Source organism: Crinia signifera, chromosome 11, assembly GCF_055691185.1.
Source record: "Crinia signifera chromosome 11, ASM5569118v1, whole genome shotgun sequence".
NCBI lineage: Eukaryota > Metazoa > Chordata > Amphibia > Anura > Myobatrachidae > Crinia > Crinia signifera.
Genome location: NC_139227.1, coordinates 81,699,860 through 81,719,247, shown reverse-complemented (window position 1 = coordinate 81,719,247; position 19,388 = coordinate 81,699,860). Strand labels below are relative to the sequence as shown.

The following is a 19,388-nucleotide window of genomic DNA, read 5'->3' as shown; positions in this document are numbered from 1 at the left end:
CTGTTATACAGGTACAGAACTGACATTCCCTGATCATAGGCCAGGACCCTCTTATGCAGGTACAGAACCACCAGGCCCTGATCACAGGCCAGGACCCTGTTATACAGGTACAGAACCACCAGGCCCTGATCCCAGGCCAGGACCCTCTTATACAGGTGCAGAACCATCAGGCCCTGATCCCAGGCCAGGAACCTGTTATACAGGTACAGAACTGACATTCCCTGATCATAGGCCAGGACCCTCTTATGCAGGTACAGAACCACCAGGCCCTGATCACAGGCCAGGACCCTCCTTTACAGGTACAGAACCATCAGGCCCTCATCACAAACCAGGACCCTCTTATATAGGTACAGAACCACCAGGTCCTGATCACAGGCCAGGACCCTGTTATGCAGGTACAAAACCATTAGGCCCTGATCACAGGCCAGGACCCTGTTATACAGGTACAGAACCACCAGGCCCTGATCACAGGCCAGTACCCTGTTATACAGGTACAGAACCACCAGGCCCTGATCACAGGCCAGGACCCTGTTATGCAGGTACAAAACCATTAGGCCCTGATCACAGGCCAGGACCCTGTTATGCAGGTACAAAACCATTAGGCCCTGATCACAGGCCAGGACCCTGTTATACAGGTACAATCTCAGACATAATATCCTAAAGCGACACATTTTGCCCGGAACCTGCCCTGTTGCAGAAAAGTGCCCTAAGGGAAGGTAGTTTAGTGACAGTGACTAGCAATGGCATTCCTAACATACCTCTCACCCCACAGACTAGATCTGTCCTCATACATGCAAAACACCAGGAGCACACCTCCTCACTACTTCATATATTTAGTTACTGCCAGGAAATTGTTCTATATAATTAGATAGGAATAACTAGTATATATTATAAAATGTGTTTATATACAAAAAGATGCATACACACGGGGCGATTCTTTCCAGTGTGTATGGATAACAATGATGGAGAAAATCAATGGGCTACAAAACGCTCAGTGCATACACACTGAGCGTTTTTCACCCATTTCAGCGATTTTCCCTGGGGTGGACGACTTTCCATAGCGGGACACTATCCACCCAGTCGCTCCTCTGCTGGTAATATCAGCAGATGAGCGGCCAGGCATGATGCGAAAATGCGCATCAGCTCTCACCTCTGACCCGTACTCACCGGGCAAATATGCAAAGCTGTCCTCAAAGCCGTCTTTACCGGCGATGATGCAGGAGCACGCAGCAGCAATCACCGCCAGGGTATATACACTGGGCGGCTTTGAGCTGAAAGCCGCTCAAACTTGCTGTTTTGAGCGTCTTTCAGCTCAAAGTCGCCGTGTATGGGCCTTAAGCTTGAAAAGTGATAAAATGGAGAGTGACAAAACCATCAGCCAATCAGCTCCTACCTGCCATGTCACATGCTGGGTTTTTAAATGACAGGTAGGAGCCGATTGGTTGTTGGTTTATTACGCTCTATTTGATCACTTTTCATGGCTTAGTACATCTCGCCCAAAGTGTGCAAAGAAAGGGTACCAACCAATCAGCTGCCATGTTGCAGGCGGTGTTTGAGAAATAACAGAAGCCGATGGTACTTTATCACTCTCCAAGGTTTAAGCTGTATGCAGACTGGCGCAATGTACACCCAGCTGCTATGTTGGTCTGACGGACTGTCATATCTAAACCTTGGTACACACTGAAACCCCATTCACACCAGCATAATTTCCTGGGTTGGGCGCTAGCGCAGGTGTGAAAGGTTCCCGGGCCAAAATCCCGGCAAAAGATGCCGGATTTCAACCCTGCTTTGCAGCAGGGTTGTTCTCGGGTTTAACCCGGGGACCTGGCCGGTGTGAATGGGGTAGGGGATACTTACCCGGATTGCCGGTCCTCATGTGCTGTCCGGCCAGGGATCCACACAGGCGGCGGGCGCAAATGACAGGACAGGCGGCGGATGAAGATGACGCAGTTCTCCGGCAGCAATGAGGGCACCGGAGAGCTGCGTCATCCTCATCCGCCGGCTGTCCCGTCATTTGCGCTCGCCGCCTGTGTGGATCCCTGGCCTGCACGGAGGTCCAGCAACCGGAGTGAGTATTCCACACACCTCCTGCCCGCCTCCTTCACACACCAGAAAATGCAGGGACTTTTCTGGTGTGAAAGAGACCAATCCGGGAATGGCTGGCATGATTCCTGGGCCATATTCCCAGGTGGGTCCCTGCATTTTCTGGTGTAAAAGGCGTATGAGTGATGTAATAAGGGTCAAAACCGACATACCGGCCTAACATAACTCCAGTGTGTACCCAGCTTTAGTAAGCAGACCCCAAAATGAGGCTGGGAGCACATCTGTCCATGTACTGCAAGACATTCTCTGGCCGTAGGACACCAATCTCAATATTACATACACGTGAGGGAATATATGAACTTGCCCACAATAGGTAACACATACACATACATACTGTACATATATACAGTATAAATGCTGTAATAAAAGGACTTACAGCAACAGGAGGTGTAGGCAGTAAGTTGACCGCTTGCTAGATTTTGCATCTAATATTCAGATCATTTTAGTAAATACACTTATATTAAACTATATTTTTCCAGGGGGACCAGTGTAGTAGAATAAAGTAGAATAAAACATATTGTCCCAGTTTAGGAGCAATGACCAGAGCTTCCTTCAGCCCCTACATTGTCCCCTACACACCTAGTCCACTGCTCAGAGACAGAACACTGGCAAGCTCTGCATATACACAGCACCAACATACTGCAGGCCTGCACTGAGCACACAACACCAGCCCACTATAGTACACACTGTACACACAGCTCTTCTACAGACACTGCCTTGTCGTGGGGCTACACAAAGGCTCTGTGGTTGTGTACTGATTCGGATTGCAATCTCACCTCTGGGCCCGCAGTGTTGGCTCTGACAGCAGCTGTAGTTCCCACAGGATACGTGGACAGAACCCCGGACAGCGTATAAACTCAGAGCTTGGAAAGACAGAGAGATTGTACTCACACAAAGCCGCACCTCGCAAGGGCCTGCCTGATTTAACCCTATGTATGGCATTTGCCGGGCAGTCTACTGGAGAAGAGGCGCCATCTGCTGGTCATTTATGACATTACACCTGTATTCTACCGGTAGTTCTTGTTCACTTCTAACCAAGTGCACAATGCATAGAGCTATAGGTGGAGATAAAAACGACATCTAAAATTCTATAATTCCATGCAGTATGACATTTTATTTATGTTGTGCTGTGGCACTAGGGAGAACCGTGACCGAGGACTGAGCTGTGGTGGGCAATTACTGTGGTGCAGAACTATGGGCATTATTATCAGAAGGCCGATGCTTGCTTTGAAATCAAAGCATGTGGGCAAAATGCAGATTGGACGCCAGGTTCAGGTTTCCTGCCTTCCTGCACCGTCTAAACCAATGACAGCCGCCCACTATGTATTTAGGGGATCTGTCCTGGTGAACTGGTGTCAGTGCAAAGGTTTCCTAGCCTTGTGCAGTTGGAGACTCCTGGCTACTCCTGTCCACTGCAGCCTTCACCTCAGTCCGCCCTGCTACTGACTCTGGGAATCCTGACCTCTCAGTGCCTTCCTGCTTGTTTGCCGTTGATACCAGTGCTATCTGTCCGTGGACCCCTGCTGGTACCCCGAAGTCCGTCTGCACCCCACAAAGTGACATCGCCTCCTGGGGTATCCTGCGGCCTGGAAACCACCCACTTACAGTCTTCTCCGTACTTTCTGGATCACCCACTTCTTTCCCGTGACCTTGCCTGGACTTTCATTAATTTCCATCATTGCCTGTCTTTGCCATAAAACCTCCATTCCATCATCAAAGCTCTCTTTCCCGTATATTGGACATCCCTCAGTCTCACCGGCCACTTTCTAAAGACTTTGCTCAAAGACGTTATTTGGGACTTTCCTTGTTTTCCTTATGTCAAAGCCGTTATTTGAATAAGTGATTTATTTTCATTTGTGAAACTGGTACTTATGTAGTATCTGGGCGTCCGATTTAGAAATCGGATCGCATCGCATCGCATGCGACCAAATCGTATGCGATGCGATGGTCAAGATTTTTCCATAGGATTCAATGTTAAAATGGTCTGAGTCCATTTTAACATAGAATTCAATGGGAAAAAGGGGTCCTTTTCCTTTCCCCACTATCCAAGTGGGCATGGAGTTGGATATAAACCTGTGGCGAGCGTAGCGAGCCACCGAGCCCGAAGCGTGGCGAGCGGACACAGAATACTTTTTAAGAAATATGCGTTCGCTCGCCACGCTTCGGGCTCGGTGGCTCGCTGCGCTCGCCACGCTATATAAAATCAACTCTATGCCCACTTGGATAGTGGGGAAATGAACAGGACCTTCTTAACATTGAATCCTATGCAAAATCGCATCGCATCGCATCTGATTGTATGCCTTAAGGTAAGGCATACAATCACAAAATCGGCAGCCCAGATACTACATAAGTACCGTGAAACTTTCTATAATAAAACCAGCTCGCTTTAGCCCTACTCCATCTGGTCCTAAAGTGATTCCTGAGCACCACACGATCCATTCCAGCCCTCCACCCGTGACAGTTTGCACTGACCCAATGGAGTCGAGTGGCAATCAGGGATTACCAGCAGACCTCCTGAAGGGAATCATGGGTCGACTGGAACAACTGGAGGCGTCGCAAAGACAGGTGGCCCAATTCCTGCAAACACTCTCACCCCCCCCAGCCGGCAGCACCTACTTCCCCAGCAGCTCAGACTGAAGGATCTCCAACAGCTTCCTCAGCCGGTTCTTCAGCCCTAGTCACTGCGGGGCATCTCCACTTGTCCACGCCCAATAAGTTCGACGGGTCACTAAAAGCCTGCAGAGGATTCCTCAATCAGTGTGATGTCCATTTCACACTCCAGCCTTCCAATTTCCCCACACCTAAAACACAAGTTGCCTATAGAGTCTCGCTCCTGACAGGCCCAGCCATAGATTGGGTATCGCCCCTGTGGGAGAGATTGGATCCTTTGTTGTCCAATTATCCAGAATTCATCTCCACCGTTCGTCAGATCTTTGACGAGCCAGGAAGGGTGTCCTCAGCAGCTTCTGAGATCCTGAGAATCCGACAGGGTAGCCGCCCCGTAAGCCAATACGTAATACAATTTCAGACTCTGGCCTCTGAATTGAGCTGGAATGAGGAGGCACTTCTGTCGGCTTTATGGAACAGTCTCTCGGGTCGGCTAAAAGACGAGCTCACCACCCGGGATACTCCGGTGGATCTCCGCCTTCAAGAACGACAAATGGAGAGAAGCCAGTCAGACCGGTTCTGGGCTCGCCCTCCTCCCAGTTCATCTGCACCTAAACCCAGTTTGTCTCCGAGTCTACCTCCAGAGGAACCCATGCAGGTCAATCGGTTCCACCTATCTCCTGAGGAAAGATCTCGGAGACGAAAGGAGAACCTGTGTATGTACTGTGGATCGCCTGCTCATCTAGTCTCTTCCTGCCCACAGTGGCCGGGAAACGACCTGTCCTAATTGGCAAAGGAGAGGCCAGGTTGGGAGTATTGGGTACCTCTCCCACTATCCTCGTCCAGCTCCCCGTTCCACAAGGTCCAATGCCAGTAAAAGCGTTGCTGGACTCGGGGGCAGCTGGCAAGTTTCTCTCAGCAAATCTCATTGCTCAATTCCCTCTTCCAGTATTCCCCTTGGAACAGCCACTATATTTAACCGCAGTCGATGGCAGCCGGATACCTAAGGGACAGGCTACCCATCGGACGGGGCCATTACTTCTTCAAATCTGGCTTCTACATCAAGAGTCTGCAGAGTTTCTCGTCATTCCAAAGTCCTCCCATGATCTGGTGTTGGGGATGCCGTGGCTAACCAAACACAACCCTCATCTCCACTGGAGCACCATGGAGATCAAAGCCTGGGGTACCAATTGCTTCTCATCCTGTCTTCCTGGAGTGCTTCCACTTCAACAGATCCGCTCAGATGACTCCATCGCTTCTCTACCCCCACAGTACCTCTCTTTTAAAGATGTCTTCAGTAAGGGGGGTGCAGACTCTCTTCCTCCTCATCATAGTTGGGACTGTCCCATCGAGCTAATTCCTGGGAAAACCCCTCCTAGGGGGCCGTACATACCCTCTTTCCGTTCCTGAAACTGAGGCAATGTCTACATATATCCGAGAAAACTTACAAAAAGGCTTCATCCGCCCGTCTACTTCGCCAGCCGGTGCTGGCTTCTTCTTCGTAAAAAAAAAGACGGATCACTCCGACCCTGCATTGATTACCTCAGGCTAAATGACATAACAGTCAAGAATCGTTACCCACTCCCCCTTATCACCGAGCTGTTTGATAAAGTCAAGGGGGCAGTGGTGTTCACCAAATTAGACTTACGTGGGGCATACAATTTAATCCGGATATGCTCTGGGGATGAATGGAAGACGGCATTCAACACCCGCGACGGGCATTACGAATACTTGGTAATGCCATTTGGACTATGCAATGCGCCCGCCGTCTTCCAGCAGTTTGTTAACGACGTCTTCTGGGACATGTTGTATCACACCCTTGTTGTATATCTTGATGATATCCTCATCTTTTCTTCCAATCTCTCTGCTCATCGTCAAACCGTGAAGGAGGTACTGTCCCATCTCCGCAAAAACCATCTCTTCTGCAAACTAGAAAAATGTGTATTTGAAGTACCTTCCTTTCCTAGGCCATATTCTTTGAAGTACCGGCATCGAGATGGATCCTGTCAAGGTCAAACCAATCCAAGATTGGACCGCACCTACTTTGTTAAAAGGTATCCAGCGATTTCTGGGGTTCTCCAATTATTACCGGCGATTCATTCGGGACTTCTCTTCCATCACCGCCCCTCTGACCGCTTTCACGCAAAAGGGAGCAGATCCATCTCATTGGCCTCCAGAGGCGGTACAGTCCTTCCAGTTGTTAAAACATGCATTTATCACCGCTCCCATACTTCTTCAACCGGACTCCTCCAAACCCTTCTTTCTAGAAGTAGATGCTTCTGCAGATGATGTCTGGGCTATCCTTTCCCAGCGAGGGGAGAACCAGGAACTTCAACCCTGTGCGTACTTCTCTAAAAAATTCCTCCCAGCAGAGAGAAACTACCCAATCGGAGAACAAGAACTTTTAGCTATCAACTTAGCCTCTGAAGTACCACTCCAGTACTGGCTCAACTCTTCGTCCTCCACATCTTTAAATTACATGGTCTTCCTGAAGAGATAGCGTCGGATCGAGGGGTACAATTTGTCGCCAAGTTTTGGAGATCCCTGTGTTCATCATTGCAAATCAAATTAAAGTTTTCTTCTGCCTACCACACACAAACCAATGGACAGACGGAACGAGTCAACCAAGACTTAGAGGCTTTTCTCCTTTTGTATATCTCTTCCGCACAAGATGACTGGGTAGAACTGCTCCTGTGTGCAGAATTTGCCTATAATAACTCCTACCATTCTTTTTCCAAAACCACCCCATTCTTTACTGTCTTTGGCCAGCACCCTCATTCTCTTGAGTTCACAAGTTTGCCAGTAGTGGAAGTCCTGGCAGTAAACTCCTCACTACAACAATTCTCAAAGACTTGGTCAGAGGCTCATCAATCTCTTCGAAAGGCCTCAACTCGCTATAAGAGATTCGCAGACAAGAAAAGGAAAGCCGTTCCTCGATTGAAGATTGGCGACCTAGTTTGGTTGTCCACACGTAACTTGCGTCTTCGTTAACCCTCCATGAAGCTGGCTTCCCGCTTTATCGGTCCTTTCCCAATCATCTGAATCATCAATCCAGTGGCGTACAAGCTAAAACTGCCAGCCTCGATGAAGATCTCCAACTCTTTTCATATCTCCCTTTTAAGGCCATTACGATTGAACCCGTACCATCCTAAACCTCCCAAAACACCTCCAATTTCTACCGAAAAGGATGTCGAATTTGAAGTGAAAAAGGTCCTCGACTGTCGCCGTCATCATACTCGTCTTCAGTTCTTAGTGGATTGGTCCGGATATGGCCCGGAGGAGAATTCCTGAGATTCTCCTCAGATCTACATGCTCCAAGCCTGGTCAAGCAATTCTTCCGGAAGAATCCACTCAAGGCTCGAAGGTACCTTTTCGGCACCCAAAAAGGGGGGGGGTACTGTCACGGACGGCCGCGGGGCACGGCGGGTTCGGTACTCACCCCTTCGTACCCGCCGCCGCCTGTCTGTTCTGGGGCTCTGGTGTGGGCACGCTGCTGTGTCCTGGCCTGCCGGGAGGCACTGTGAGATGGGGGCGGGTCCCTGTGAGTCCCAGGGGAGTTGTGACTGAGGCGGAGCTGGAAGGCCGGCGCCGCCATCTTGGATGTGGGCAAAATGCAGATTGGATGCCAGGTTCAGGTTTCCTGCCTTCCTGCACCGTCTAAACCAATGACAGCCGCCCACTATGTATGTAGGGGATCTGTCCTGGTGAACTCGTGTCAGCGCAAAGGTTTCCTAGCCTTGTGCAGTTGGAGACTCCTGGCTACTCCTGTCCACTGCAGCCTTCACCTCTGTCCGCCCTGCTACGGACTCTGGGAATCCTGACCTCTCAGTGCCTTCCTGCTTGTTCGCCCGTGATACCAGTGCTACCTGTCTGTGGGCCCCTGCCGGTACCCCGAAGTCCGTCTGCACCCCACAAAGTGATTTCGCCTCCTGGGGTATCCTGCAGCCTGGAAACCACCCACTTACAGTCTTCTCCATACTTTCTGGATCATCACCCACTTCTTTCCCGTGACCTTGCCTGGACTTTCATTCATTTCCATCTTTGCCTGTCTTTGCCATAAAACCTCCATTTCTTCATCAAAGCTCTCTTTCCCGTATATTGGACCTCCCTCAGTCTCACCGGCCACATCTTGAGTTTATGCAAGCCGTATTGCCTTTTATTATTTCCATTGTTTCTAAAGACTTTGCTCAAAGAATAAGTGATTTATTTTCATTTATGAAACCTTCTATAATAAAACCAGCTCGCTTTAACCCTACTCCATCTGGTCCTAAAGTGATTCCTGAGCACCGCACGATCCATCCCAGCCCTCCACCCGTGACAGAGGGTAGATAGTGATGTGAAGAGGCGGCACTCTTAGGTCTTTGAAGAAAAATTTCAGGCGAGAAACACCATAACTTATATCAACGTTTCAGTTTTATTATAAACCTTTGTCAGAATACTGACGAAAGTTTATAATAAAACTGAAACGTTGATATAAGTTATGGTGTTTCTCGCCTAAAATATTTCTTCAAAGACCTAAGAGTGCCGCCTCTTCACATCACTAATATATATATATATATATATAACAGCGTGGTGATGGCGGCACTCGAATAAAAGACACAAACTGCCAGGGGTATCCCAACGTTTCAAGCCCTTGCGGGCCCTTTATCAAGGTGCAGAAGACAACTGAAAACAAGTGACACACATACCTATATGCAGAATCCATCTCCGTTCGCGGGCTCCCCCGGCGTCCCGCCCGGCACAGAAACATGACGTCATTCCTGACGGAACGACGCTGAAGCCGCGAAGGGCAAACTGGAACTGCCCACACTGTGAAAATACAAACGCAAGTGATTAAGACAATGTAAAGCGGAACCATCCGCACATTGATGGTAATAAGACTGAGTTAAACACGACTCAGATATAATAATGAAAAAAGGAAAAAATAAATAAATGTTAAAGCAGACATAATACAATTAAAATAGCAAACAATTATGGAGTCCACCCAAAGTAACCGCCCACATAGTGACGGTTTCAGCATAGTATATGGTGACAGTCAGCTGCATCATAGGTCACCATAGTAACACAGTTAAATGACGGGCAATTCAAACGTGTGGACATTGCAGGCATGTGTATATATAATACTGATAGCAACACCTCAATTTTAAAATAAAAGCTGGAAAGCTGGTGCCAAATACCAATGGACTATATGAACTCGGGGTAATTTCATAAAAAATATGAATACCCAGCGTGTTCATTCAGGCCCTTGGGGGCCAATGTGTCGAGCCGGTATATCCACCTGCTTTCCGCACGACACAACAACAGATCTCTATCCCCTCCCCTTTTGGGTTTGGGGATCTGTTCAATGATTCTGTACCTCAAAGATGCCAGAGGATGCCTGGCTGAGGCAAAGTGACGGGACACTGGTTGGTCCCCAACCCCTGAGAGTAGTGCTGATTTAATTGCTGAGCGATGTGCTGCAGCTCTTTCTTTGAATGCCCGTGTGGTTTTGCCGACATAATGTCGACCACACGGGCACCCAATCAAATAGACCACATGGGTGGATGTACAAGATACCCGCTGCCTAATCTTGAAGGGTTTCCCCGAATAAGGGTGACAAAATTGGTCGCCTGTGACCATGTGGCTACAGGTTGTGCAGCCGCTGCATTTGTAGCAGCCAACTTTGGGGGTCCCAAAGAAATAAGAGGGGGTCTGGACTGGGTCCACTATATCGTTTTTAACAAGGTAGTCCTTGAGGTTTCTACCTCTGGTGTAGGCGCACATGAGCTTCTTATGATGTAATGCTTTTAGAGCTTTGTCAGAGTTGACAATTGGCCAATGAGCTTTAGCCATCCGATTCATGGCTGTGCTCTTAGGATGGTAGGCATTGACCCAGACCACCTTCTCCTCACTAACTCTGGAGGCCGGTGCCAATGCCTGTTCACGAGGAAGGGCGAGAACTTTCTGTTTAGATTTCAATAACTCTGTCAATGGGTAACCGCGCTCACTGAATTTTTGAATCATGGTTGTAAGGGCAGGTTCTACTTCGCTTGGATTACTCACTATCCTGCGTACTCGCAGCATTTGTGAGTATGGTAACCCTGCTTTCAGTGGAATGGGGTGGTGACTATTGGCCCGCAACAAATTGTTGCGGTCTGTGGGCTTACAAAACAGCCCTGTAGAGATGGTGCCATCAGAGATATTGATATTGACATCAAGAAAGTTGATGTTTTCTCTACTCATGGAGTATGTAAATTTAATAGGCGAAGCTGTCAAATTATGCTCATCAAACACCTGTTCAAGTAGTTCTTGCGGACCAGACCATAAGATCAGCAGGTCATCTATGTACCGTGTGTATAGCACAAGATGCCTGCTGATCTCCGGTACATCAATGAGCAATTGATGCTCTACTACAAACATATAACTGTTGGCGAGCGATGGGGCCACTGAGGACCCCATCGCACACCCACAGCGCTGAAGGTAGAATTTATTGTTGGACATGAAGAAATTTCGGTACTTGTGAGTTATCCGGGCTGCCGATTTTGTCCTTAAGTTTGGTTAACTTAAGGACACCCGACCGACGCGATGCCCACGATTTAGCTCCAAATCGGGGGCATCGCGTCGGTCGTGGCCGTTATAAGGGGCCGCGACGCGATGCCCCCGATTTCCCATAGACAGTAATGTTAAAAGACACGATATCGGGGGCATCGCGTCGGTCGTGGCCGTTATAAGGGGCCGCGACGCGATGCCCACGATTTCCCATAGACAGTAATGTTAAAAGACACGATGGACCCGATTTCCCATAGACAGTAATGTTAAAAGACGCGATGGACCCGATTTCCCATAGACAGCAATGTTAAAATAAAATTACAATGTGAAATTGGGCAATATGTTTTTAAAAAAAAATGTTTCATGGCCCCCCACCACCGTTAACGCCACCCCGCTATTGACGCCAACCCGAAGCGTGGCGAGCGCAGCGAGCCCGCGAGGGGCGGCGGTACGCGTCCTCCGACCTTTTCATGCCCTACTATCCACTAGGGCGTGGAGTGAGAATAGAATAGTGTGGCGAGCGCAGCGAGCCACCGAGCCCGAAGCGTGGCGAGCGGACGCAGACACCTGTGAAGCCCGCAAGGGCACGCGGATACCTGTGAAGGTGTCCGCGTCCCCTCGCGGGGCTCGCTGCGCTCGCCACGCTTCGGGCTCGGTGGCTCGCTGCGCTCGCCACACTATTCTATTCTCACTCCACGCCCTAGTGGATAGTAGGGCATGAAAAGGTCGGAGGACGCGTATCGCCGCCCCTCGCGGGCTCGCTGCGCTCGCCACGCTTCGGGTTGGCGTCAATAGCGGGGTGGCGTTAACGGTGGTGGGGGGCCATGAAACATTTTTTTTAAAAACATATTGGCCAATTTCACATTGTAATTTTATTTTAACATTGCTGTCTATGGGAAATCGGGTCCATCGCGTCTTTTAACATTACTGTCTATGGGAAATCGTGTCGGAAATCGGGTCCATCGTGTCTTTTAACATTACTGTCTATGGGAAATCGTGGGCATCGCGTCGCGGCTCCTTATAACGGCCATGACCGACGCGATGCCCACGATTTCGGGCGCGATGAAAAAATCGGCAGCCCGGATAACTCACAAGTACCGAAATTTCTTTCCAAGGTTAACCCCAGGAGCTGCAAAAATAATTCAATATTGGGTCCCTTGTACAATGGGTTATCAGTGATCAAGGACCGTACCGCCTCGAGTCCCCCCTCGTGCGGAATGCACGTGTAGAGACTCGAGACGTCCACGGTACACAAAATACAATTTGGGGGAATTTGTCCCAACCCCTGCAATTTGAGCAGCAGCGTAGTGGTGTCTTTTAGATAGGTCGTGCGGTCCTGAACACACGGTTGAAGAAAACTGTCCAAGAAGATTGAGACTGGCTGGAACAGGGACCCCCCGGGCCGAGATGATAGGTCTACCCGGGGGGTCCACCAGACTCTTGTGGACTTTAGGGATCGTGTATAATAACGGGATAATCGGATGCTGGGTAATTAAGGCATCTTTGATATTTACATCAATCATGGACTCCCGAACTGCTGTTTCAAGAATATTGTCAAGTTCACGTTTGTAAACCAAAGTGGGATCACTTGGGAGAAGTAAATACACTTTGTCATCAGACAAAGTGTATTTACTTCTCCCAAGTGATCCCACTTTGGTTTACAAACGTGAACTTGACAATATTCTTGAAACAGCAGTTCGGGAGTCCATGATTGATGTAAATATCAAAGATGCCTTAATTACCCAGCATCCGATTATCCCGTTATTATACACGATCCCTAAAGTCCACAAGAGTCTGGTGGACCCCCCGGGTAGACCTATCATCTCGGCCCGGGGGTCCCTGTTCCAGCCAGTCTCAATCTTCTTGGACAGTTTTCTTCAACCGTGTGTTCAGGACCGCACGACCTATCTAAAAGACACCACTACGCTGCTGCTCAAATTGCAGGTGTTGGGACAAATTCCCCCAAATTGTATTTTGTGTACCGTGGACGTCTCGAGTCTCTACACGTGCATTCCGCACGAGGGGGGACTCGAGGCGGTACGGTCCTTGATCACTGATAACCCATTGTACAAGGGACCCAATATTGAATTATTTTTGCAGCTCCTGGGGTTAACCTTGGAAAGAAATTTCTTCATGTCCAACAATAAATTCTACCTTCAGCGCTGTGGGTGTGCGATGGGGTCCTCAGTGGCCCCATCGCTCGCCAACAGTTATATGTTTGTAGTAGAGCATCAATTGCTCATTGATGTACCGGAGATCAGCAGGCATCTTGTGCTATACACACGGTACATAGATGACCTGCTGATCTTATGGTCTGGTCCGCAAGAACTACTTGAACAGGTGTTTGATGAGCATAATTTGACAGCTTCGCCTATTAAATTTACATACTCCATGAGTAGAGAAAACATCAACTTTCTTGATGTCAATATCAATATCTCTGATGGCACCATCTCTACAGGGCTGTTTTGTAAGCCCACAGACCGCAACAATTTGTTGCAGGCCAATAGTCACCACCCCATTCCACTGAAAGCAGGGTTACCATACTCACAAATGCTGCGAGTACGCAGGATAGTGAGTAATCCAAGGGAAGTAGAACCTGCCTTTACAACCATGATTTAAAAATTCAGTGAGCGCGGTTACCCATTGACAGAGTTATTGAAATCTAAACAGAAAGTTCTCGCCCTTCCTCGTGAACAGGCATTGGCACCGGCCTCCAGAGTTAGTGAGGAGAAGGTGGTCTGGGTCAATGCCTACCATCCTAAGAGCACAGCCATGAATCGGATGGCTAAAGCTCATTGGCCAATTGTCAACTCTGACAAAGCTCTAAAAGCATTACATCATAAGAAGCTCATGTGCGCCTACACCAGAGGTAGAAACCTCAAGGACTACCTTGTTAAAAACGATATAGTGGACCCAGTCCAGACCCCCTCTTATTTCTTTGGGACCCCCAAAGTTGGCTGCTACAAATGCAGCGGCTGCACAACCTGTAGCCACATGGTCACAGGCGACCAATTTTGTCACCCTTATTCGGGGAAACCCTTCAAGATTAGGCAGCGGGTATCTTGTACATCCACCCATGTGGTCTATTTGATTGGGTGCCCGTGTGGTCGACATTATGTCGGCAAAACCACACGGGCATTCAAAGAAAGAGCTGCAGCACATCGCTCAGCAATTAAATCAGCACTACTCTCAGGGGTTGGGGACCAACCAGTGTCCCGTCACTTTGCCTCAGCCAGGCATCCTCTGGCATCTTTGAGGTACAGAATCATTGAACAGATCCCCAAACCCAAAAGGGGAGGGGATAGAGATCTGTTGTTGTGTCGTGCGGAAAGCAGGTGGATATACCGGCTCGACACATTGGCCCCCAAGGGCCTGAATGAACACGCTGGGTATTCATATTTTTTATGAAATTACCCCGAGTTCATATAGTCCATTGGTATTTGGCACCAGCTTTCCAGCTTTTATTTTAAAATTGAGGTGTTGCTATCAGTATTATATATACACATGCCTGCAATGTCCACACGTTTGAATTGCCCGTCATTTAACTGTGTTACTATGGTGACCTATGATGCAGCTGACTGTCACCATATACTATGCTGAAACCGTCACTATGTGGGCGGTTACTTTGGGTGGACTCCATAATTGTTTGCTATTTAAATTGTATTATGTCTGCTTTAACATTTATTTATTTTTTCCTTTTTTCATTATTATATCTGAGTCGTGTTTAACTCAGTCTTATTACCATCAATGTGCGGCTGGTTCCGCTTTACATTGTCTTAATCACTTGCGTTTGTATTTTCACAGTGTGGGCAGTTCCAGTTTGCCCTTCGCGGCTTCAGCGTCGTTCCGTCAGGAATGACGTCATGTTTCTGCGCCGGGCGGGACGCCGGGGGAGCCCGCGAACGGAGATGGATTCTGCATATAGGTATGTGTGTCACTTGTTTTCAGTTGTCTTCTGCACCTTGATAAAGGGCCCGCAAGGGCTTGAAACGTTGGGATACCCCTGGCAGTTTGTGTCTTTTATTCGAGTGCCGCCATCACCACGCTGTTACATTTGCTTCCTTGCTTTGAACTTTGGGAGGGCACCGGCTATTTGCATGGTCCACGACACACCATTGGAGTGCAGCACATATCCAAAACACTATATATATATATATATATATATATACTAGGTGATTCATCGCGCCCTATGGGCGCTCTTCACACCGTCGTAAGGGGCTGCGCCCCCTTAATTTGTGAACATTTGCATATGAGAAAGATGGTTAGAATTGTATGAAAGATGGCCTGTATTGCAACTTGAGTTATAGGTGAAATGTGTTAAATAGAGAGCATATGATGTGGAAGGGGGTGTGTATTGTTTTGTTTAATCAAAAAGCGGTTACAGAGTAAGATGTACATTGATAGTGTGGATGGTACAGTGACATTTGTGGGTGTGGGGGGGGGCTGTGTGTGCATGTTGTTTAGGTGTGTGTGTGCAATAGTATAGTAGGGTGTTTCTGAGTCAGCGGCTCCCCACTGGCGGAGGTCAAGACACAGGAAAACAGGAGGCTGGGTAGTGATAGGGGTGTGTGGGCATAAGGGGGACTAAAGAGGAGGGTGGGAGATACTGTGCAGCTTCTGCCAGTGGGTGAGGGTACAGTGTGGCAGTACAGGAGTACAGGATGGTGGCCCTTAGTCAGTGTCTCCTCCTACTGGGTGGGAGTTCGGGTGCATGAGAGCAGGAGGCTGGGCTATGAGGCATGATAGGGGCATGTGGGCAAAACAGCGTCAGCGACTCCCCAGTGGTGGAAGTTACGGTTCAGGAGAGCAGAAAGCTGGGTAGTGATAGGGGTGTGTGAGTATACGGGGGACTAAAGAGGGGCTTAGGGGTGCTGTGAATTGCGGGAGGGGCGCGGGGGGTGCCGTGAATCAAGGGAGGGAGGGGCGCAGGTGTCGGCGAATCGCGGGAGAGGGCGGGGGGCCGCAAAGCGTGGGAGGGGAATGAATTGCGCGAGGGGGGGTTGCGAATCGCGGGAGGGGGGGTGCGCGGGGGGTCCGTGAATTGCGGGAGGGGGAGGCACGGGGCGCGATGAATCACCTAGTTGGTTATATATTCTTGTAGAAGGATGGTTGGATGTTGCTGTCATTCAGAATGCATTTACATAAACAGTAATAGTAGCAGTAAAAGGTCTGACTTAAAACACCTACAGTAAAACAGAACAGGTGTTATATATTATACAAAGAATTGGTTGATGATGTGTAGGTTGACGTGCACATAGTTCATAGTTGTCACTGGAAAAAAATTGCTACAAGAAAAAATCAACACAGAAAGTTCAACACATGTAAATGTTGACATAAGTGTGGCACTTCATCGGTGTCCATGTCGACACATGAGAATGAATATAAAAACATTTAAAAAAAGAAAAATAAATCTTCAAAAACTCATGTCAACCTTTTTCATTGTCGACCATAGCCGTGCCAGTATTTTGCATGTGCCATTTAATCCTGGGGTTGCCGTGAATCGCGCGCGGGGCGGGGAGGGAGGAGGTGAGGGGTGTCCGCGAATCACGGGAGGAGGGGTCGTGGGTGGATGCCGTGAATTGCGGGAGGGGGGGTCGCGGGGGGGGGGGGTGCCGCGAATTGTGGGAGGGGGGCGCGGGGGGTTGCAGTGAATCGCAGGAGGGTGGGTCGCGGGGGCGGGGGGTTGCCGCAATGACAGGAGGGGGGTCAGGGGTGGGGAATCGCGGTAGGGGGGGTCGTGGGGGGCACCGTGAACCGCGGGAGGGGGGGCCCAGGGGGTTGGCGCGAATCGTGGGAGGGGGGGTCGTGGGGTGCCGCGAATCGCAGAAGGGGGGGGGTGTCACGGGGTGGGGCCGCGAATCGCGGGAGTCACCGGGGGTGCCGCAAATTGCGGGGGGTGTGCTGCAAATCGCGGGAGGGGGGTCGCGGGGGGTTCAGCGAATCGCCACAAGAAAAAATCAACACAGAAAGTTCAACACATGTAAATGTTGACATAAGTGTGGCACTTCATCGGTGTCCATGTCGACACATGAGAATGAATATAAAAACATAAAAAAAAAAAAAAAAAAATCTTCAAAAACTCATGTCAACCTTTTTCATTGTCGACCATAGCCGTGCCAGTGTTTTGCATGTGCCATTTAATCCTGGGGTTGCCGTAAATCGTGCGCGGGGGTGGGGGGGAGGGAGGAGGTGAGGGGTTGTCCGCGAATCAGGGGAGGATGGGTCGCGGGTGGATGCTGTGAATTGCGGGGGGGGGGGTGTGGGTTCCGCGAATTGTGGGAGGGGGGGGGAGCGCAGGGGGTTGCAGTGAATCGCGGGAGGGTGGGTCGGGGGGTTGCCGCAATGACAGGAGGGGGGGTCAGGGGTAGGGAATCGCGGTAGCGGGGGTCGTGGGGGGCACCGTGAACCGCAGGAGGGGGGGCCCGGGGGGTTGGCGCGAATCGTGGGAGGGGGGGTCGCGGGGTGCCGCGAATCGCAGGAGGGGGGGGTGTCACGGGGTGGGGCCACGAATCGCGGGAGTCACCGGGGGTGCCGCGAATTGCGGGGGGTGTGCTGCAAATCGCGGGAGGGGGGTCGCGGGGGGTGCCGCGATTCGCCACAAGAAAAAATCAACACAGAAAGGTCAACACATGTAAATGTTGACATAAGTGTGGCACTTCATTGGTGTCTATGTCGACACATGAGAATGAATATGAAAACATTGAAAAAGTGAAAAATAAATCTTGTCAACCTTTTTCATTGTCGACCATAGCCATGTCAGTGTTTTGCATGTGCCATTTAATCGTGGGGATGCCGTGAATGGGGGGGGGGGGGGAGGAGGGAGGGAGGGAGGGAGGTGCATACTTACCAACATGACCCTCTCCAGGAGGGACACATTGCTCTGTTTCTGGACTTTCTTCTTAATTTATGGATTACCATCACCTGTGCTTAAACACCTTTCTTTATCAATTACCCTGTTTAAAACAGGTGATGACAATCATAAATTAAGATGGAAGTCCACAACCCAGCGTTACAGCTCCAGACACACTTTGAGTGACAGATGTAGCCGAATATATAAGACAGAGGGTAGATAGTTATGTGAAGAGGCGGCACTCTTAGGTCTTTGAAGAAAAATTTCAGGCGAGAAACACCATAACTTATATCAACGTTTCAGTTTTATTATAAACCTTTGTCAGGATACTGACGAAAGTTTATAATAAAACTGAAACGTTGATATAAGTTATGGTGTTTCTCGCCTGAAATATTTCTTCAAAGACCTAAGAGTGCCGCCTCTTTACATCACTAATATATATATATATATATATATATATATATATATATATATATATATATATATATAAACTAAACACACAATTGTGGTATGGCGCCTAAATTATGTTAGTTTCAAGTCCATAAATGGTGTTTATCCAAATTGACATTCAATGAAACTGCTGTTATTCTCCAGATATTGTTTTATTGTTTCTTAGAAGTTCACAGGAAACAGGTAAAAAACTCCCAACGCGTTTCGTCTAGCACGACTTCATCAGGGGAATACAATATACATCTAAAAATACATAAGTACTGAGTTTTAATACAATGTAAAAAAACATAAAAAAACTGTTTTTAAAATTCTTTTTTACATATATTGTATACAGCGGTTTCACTTATCACGTAAAAGATTCTTACGAAAAAAAGGCTTATGTATTTTTAGATGTATATTGTATTCCCCTGATGAAGTCTTGCTAGACGAAACGCGTTGGGAGTTTTTTACCTGTTTCCTGTGAACTTCTAAGAAACAATAAAACAATATCTGGAGAATAACAGCAGTTTCATTGAATGTCAATTTGGATAAACACCATTTATGGACTTGAAACTAACATAATTTAGGCGCCATACCACAATTGTGTGTTTAGATTGTTGTATTTGTCCCCTAACCCTCTAGGGACATTGTGGTAAGGCTGCCAATAGTTTAATTCTTTCTGTATTTAGCGCGATTGGATTATTGGTCTGTGTATATATATATATATATATATCATAAGGAGGATGGTCCGGCACTCCGCTCAGTAGAAGCAATGTGCTCCAGTGCCTGCAGCGTCCCGGTTGCCCAGGACTGTTCCGGTTTTCACTCATAAATCCCGCGTCCCGGCCAAACCCATCCCGGGACGCGGAAA

At 48.7% G+C, this 19,388-nt stretch overlaps 1 protein-coding gene across 2 annotated transcripts in view; it reads right to left on the bottom strand.

Moving 5' to 3' along the window:
* Positions 1-3,037, bottom strand: part of CD151 (CD151 molecule (Raph blood group)) — a 52,335-nt gene extending 49,298 nt beyond the window's left edge. The window contains exon 1 of one of the 2 annotated variants that reach the window (XM_083165420.1): positions 2,880-3,037. The gene's annotated coding sequence lies outside the window, so the exon portion shown is untranslated. The remainder of the gene's footprint in view (positions 1-2,879) is intronic. The other variant, XM_083165419.1, reaches the window with a different exon arrangement.
* Between the last annotated feature and the right edge of the window lie 16,351 nt (positions 3,038-19,388).